The sequence below is a fragment of the Nicotiana tabacum genome, chromosome 22 (assembly GCF_000715075.1).
Source record: "Nicotiana tabacum cultivar K326 chromosome 22, ASM71507v2, whole genome shotgun sequence".
Lineage (NCBI taxonomy): Eukaryota > Viridiplantae > Streptophyta > Magnoliopsida > Solanales > Solanaceae > Nicotiana > Nicotiana tabacum.
Genome location: NC_134101.1, coordinates 16560787 through 16566786, shown reverse-complemented (window position 1 = coordinate 16566786; position 6000 = coordinate 16560787).

The following is a 6000-nucleotide window of genomic DNA, read 5'->3' as shown; positions in this document are numbered from 1 at the left end:
TATAATAGACTATGTTAAAATTTATCTCCCATTGTATATAAGTTATTTTGAAGAAAAATATGCCCATCATGCTACTGAAAAACTTAGACACGCCAAATAACTTATGTAATAGCACACAGATGGTATATAGAAGTTTTGATAATAACGTCATAAATGCAAAAATTATGATACTGGTCAATGTGCTTCTATGTATATTCTTATCCCTGAATTCAACTGTCTTCTTCCGAAACTAAGGAATATCCTTTTAAATTTGTGTGAAAATAATTTTTAGTGTTTATATTTTGTAAATATAATAAATAAAGTGCAAGGACAAACATCCTAAATATTGGACTATATTTACCGCAATATATATTCTTGCACGAACAATTGTGTGTTACGCTTTCAAGAAGGATATCAAGATCGACACCAAGAGTTCTGGTTAAGGCATAACAACCAAAGCATTAAGAGGAAAACATACACACACAAAAATTATCCAAAAAGAAGTGTTCATTAAGATACCATCACATTAAATACTTTTAAACTATAATACATAATTATCTAACTAACATGACAAAATTGATCATTTGTGTAAGTTTTGAAGATATTCTTTTATTTTAAATTCATGTATTATGCTAATGTAATAATAATTTTCTGCATTTAGATGATTGTTGTATTATTAAACATAAAATTTCTCTCATTAATTATATTTTATTGTTCTTTCATATAAATAAATATTTAAATCATCACATGTTATTACTAACGTGCAACGCATAAGAACGGCCAGCAGACCAGTTCGCTAGTTGGTTTCACGTGCACTTTACGCTCCTTGTACTCCACAATAGGTGATAACAAAAGTTTAAGGAACTTGACTTACCTTCTCCTATAGTTTGTCCTAACCTTTTGTTTTCCTTCGATATAATATGACTGAACTGTTGAGAATAGTAGAAAGAATGAAGAGAAAGAGGGTTCGGGGAGAGGAACGAGGTGGCTATAATAATGATGGCACGGGCTTGGCTAGAAGTAATCTGAAGTGGGCTAGAAAATGCCAGTCCATCCCACCCAACTAGCGGTGATCAGTTGAATCGACTTCACGAGTCGGGTGATGACAGGAATGGCCCCATAATTATTGCTCTTGAGTGTACGTTTCTTTATCGAATTGATAGAGTTTATGCTATAATTACTCTATGTATCTATTAGGTTGTTCATCAAAGTCTACCAGATTGGCATGATTTTGCTTTTCAGGGATTTCTCTATCGGATTGGTAGAGTTTATGTTATATTTACTTTATCTATCTGTTAAGTTGTTCATCGAAGTCTACCTGATTGACATAGTTTTTACGTGTTGTTTTAACAAAGTATTCTTCGAACTTGCAACTTTAATTTTGATCAAACCATACAAAATCTGCTCCAAATGATCTCAATTTTGAAATAAAACTTCCAAATCAAAAGAATCCCCAATCACCAATTTAGTAAATAACACTAAATTAAAAACACTCACTTTGTCTTCTTCAACACTTTCTAAGGTCCAACAATGAGTTTTGAGATTTTTTACAATAAATCACTAAATCGGTTTTAAACTAAAAATTTAAGCATAAATTATCAACATTCAAATGATTTTTAACAATAATGGATCGTTAACCTTCTACTTTCCATCACCAAACAAAAATTCAAGCTTTTAATATTGAACAATTATGGTATTCAAGTAAAAACAAATGAGAACATTTCACTAAGAATGTCAAAAATGGAAACATTCCGCCAAAACCAGTCCCGTTAGGGACATGCCGTGCAATTTTTTGTCACTTGTCGAAGTCTGTTTTGACAGTTCTAAAGTTCTTCATTAATTACTGTGGACTACAACGAGTAATTTTCCAAATATTGTAAATGTGCAATAGTATATGTGCATTACTTAGAAATTGGAAGTCTATAGCTTCCTTTACTTCTTTTGGTTTCTTTTTAACTTCAGAGCTTTGTTTTGATTTACGGAGAGTTTTAAAACATTGAATATATGTGATTTGGTCGTTCCTTTTAAGGTGTTACTCATACAACTATAATTAAAATTTTATTTAACTGGTCTATATCATTCAAAACGTTAAATGCATACTGCTTCAAAAGAAATTTACTTTTTTTTTTTTACTTTTGAAAACTTATAATCCAAAACGTTTGAGGCCATTATTTACCTCTTAATATTCTGATAATTATTGTCCTCTTTTTTCTGAAGATACTAATGTAAAAGAGGTATTAGATATTATTTCCTAAATAAAAAAGGTTAATGAAATTAAGCGAAATTTTCGCAAGAGAGAGAGAGGAGTGCGTGTCAAGAAAGAAAGAAAAGAGATGATAGCGGAAGGTAACAGTGGTAATAAAAACTACCTTAGCATCTTCCTTTACTTGCAATATAATCACAAATTGGTTTTCATAATTTTATGCATTCTCATTGGACAAAGTTCTTTACACCATTAGATAAACTTATCACACCATCAACTAATTAAAAGATTATCACGTGTATTATTTAGTCTAAACCATCTAAAGAAAGGAAAATTTAGAACTAAAATATGTCGTAGATAGGATTCCTAAATCTACTAAAACACATCAAATAACAATTGCCTAAAGTTTGTCCGCAAATATATAAAGCATGTGCGCATCACTAGTTATCAAACTATTCTAACAAAAAAAAAAATAGAAATAATATCATCGGAAATTACCAATTAGCTAGGGCAACTTTACACATAGAAACAAAGAAACCAGGCCATGTCTGGAGAAAAAGAAGAAGGCTCTCATCAGTACATGAAAAAATACCCACTAGGTTACAGGTTTGTTCCAGACAATCAAGAGCTGCTACTGTATTTACTTTGCAAGGTGAAAGGAGAAATTATACCGTCAGGACTAATACAGGACGCCGACATCTACGAACGCAACCCTTTTCAGCTTCCAGGTATGGCTTCGACAGTTACAATGACGTACTTAGATTTTGTGCAAGTTGTATCGACCTAGAAACTAAGTATTAAAACCCTAGCACGTCTCTAGACCAAAACACCTATGCAATAAGTTGAATTGTGACAATGATCGATATTGTTTGCACAAAATTCTATGTTAAGCCAATAGGGGGTGTCACTTTTATTTTTTAAGGCGGTGGACTAAACTAAAACTCTTTTACCGTAATATTGTTCATTCTAATCATCGCGAAATAGTCATAGTTGTTGCTTTAATTTGTTGCATCGATAATTACAGTGACATACTTAGATTTTGTGTAAGTTGGACACTTTTCCTTTTTCGGCCTCTTCTTAATTATGTGGCATAATATACTATTGTCATAATATGCGTTCTTCTGTGAATTATAGGATGTGCTTTTTCGTCCTTACACAATTAACTGATTTCCATATTCCGCCTATCTATTTTTTTTTAAATTGTGATTATCTCCTGTCTAGATTAGTGGAACTAAAGGTTCTACCGTTGGTTTATTGCAAATCCTGGAAGCTGGAAAGTTATGAGTTATGACAGCATATGCGTCTGTCGTTCTTTGCTAGATGTGTCTCTCTCCATATTCCGCCTATCTATTTTTTCGATAGTTACAGTGATGTATTTAGATTTTGTGTAAGTTGTATCGACCTGAAAACTAATTACTAAAACCTTAATACTGTTCTAGATCAAAACTCGTATACAAGCTGAGTTGTGATGATATCGCTTGCATAAAATTCTGTCTAACGCCACTAGGGGTCACGACTTTATTTTTTAATATAATACAAGAAACTTATTTTTTAGTTAATGGTTTTGCCATTATAACTGTAGGAATGGACACGAAAGAGGAGTATACCTATTTTTTCACAAGGAGAGAACGAAAATATCCAAACGGATTTAGGGCTGATCGGAGTACCAGGGATGGAAAGGGATATTGGAAAATTACCAACAAACTCACTCCTATATTCGCTGCTGGTAACTTGCCGTTGGGCAAAAAGAACGTACTTGTTTACTATCTAAAAACCCCAAAGGGCCAAAACGATATCAAGACAAATTGGATAATGCATGAGCTTGAACTACATAAGAGTCTCTTTTCTCGGCACGCTCCAGAAAAAAAGGTATGTACTATTCAACAAGCTTAAGTTTTTGCACTATAGTGTTTAAATCTTTTATATCACTGTTTAAGCTTACCTATAATAACATAGTATATTTTTTTTTTTCACGAATAATAAGTATGATATGATAATCTAAAAATAGAATAGCAGTCTGCTAATTCAGTTGGATTGCACAAATAATATAAATAATTTTACACTATCAGTGCATATAATTTAATTTCATTATTCATTAATGATGGTGTTGAGGTGGACTAATGTTTTGTATAAGATATATAGTTTTCCAAGATGAGTATTCTTATTCTATGTATTTTTTTACCTCTTAATTATGCCAATCTTATCTTACTGTTCACAAAACGAAAGACTTGATAATAACATTAAATTTCATGAATATATAGTAGTAACAACTACCAACTACGTACCAAATAGACATGTTATGTTTTACATATAGTATATTCATATATGTAAAAAATTATATATATGGTTAAAATTATGTATGTTCACTTTGTGTTGCGTGCAGTTCAACAATTTTATAGTATGCAGAATTTATGAAAGGGAAAAGAGGAAAAGAGACGAACAAAGGAATGTGGTAAATTCTTTGATTGAGCCCAAACAAGTGATGAACCATAACAATGGTCAACCACTTCGATCAACAAAGCGAAAATTCAAGACCAATAATACAATTATCAAGTCTCAGAATCCTCAAAATGTAGGCATGAAGTTGAATTATTTGTATAATGGCCATAAATTACAAGCTACTGCTGCTAGTGATTTTGGCCAAACAAAGACTTCATCAGCTGATATCATGTCAACTATAATGGCAAATCCTATAGCAGATTATCATCCTCCTCAAGTAGTGCAGCATACACATGTTACAGGAGATCAGAATGTTTATTTGAGTTGCAACAACAACGACAACATACTCAGTGTATTCCCACGGCAGGATATTTATTTGTGTGGAGAACAAAGTACTAATTCAGGGCTTCATCTCGTGAAAACTGAAGGAAATGCTATTAATGACCAACGGTTAGAGGGCTCTACTTCTCAACATATGAAAAGAGATGAACCTATTCCTCTTGTTCCAGAAAATGATTGTTGGCCACCTTCTGAAGAATTTTGGGACGGATTACCAGACATGCCACCAATGGATGATTTCAGCAACTACATGGATTTATTAGATTTTGATCTTGACCAAACACAACCTAAGACACTTTTTTAAGCTTGGAGATTGAAGAATGGGAGATGTACAAGTGCACAAGTATATGATCTATAATCTGTTGCTGCTGTTAATTAGGCTTGTCACCACTGTTATTATTTTAAAATTTCTATGTTTTCAAAGATTAATCTGGACAAATACCGTTTTAGTTTTCTGTTCTTTTTTACTTTCTCGCTTTTTCTATATAATTTCGACTGTGAATTCCATGACTGCTCTTTATTGTGGAGTCTTTTAATTATTAGTTCTGCATGAAATTTTCTTTTATTAAATTTGTTTACTGCTCATAAAATTAATGCGTTGATCACTATGTATATGTTGATGGATTTGTCGAATTGTTTGCAGTTAATCTGTAACAAGTATTCTTTCGTTGAAGATTATGTGTATAACGATCTAGATGCAATTCCAAGTAGTTTTTTCTTAACTAGTCTTAAGGTACGCGCATTATACATGTACTCGTATTATTGAATATAAAAAGAATTACGTTATATGAAACTAGTCTTTACTAGAGATTTCATGTAATGAAAGAAATTCAATTATATTTCAAGCATGAAAGATATTATATCATTCCGTGAGTGTACAATCATTAATAATAAAAAAACCTATTAGTAAACCATGCAATATAAGACAATGAAATAAAAGATATTACAGTTCAATCGAGTATGCAACACATAATATTTACCCAGAACTGGGGTTCATCACCACAAAGCAGAATCATCATTGAAGATAGAAAAAAAGTTTA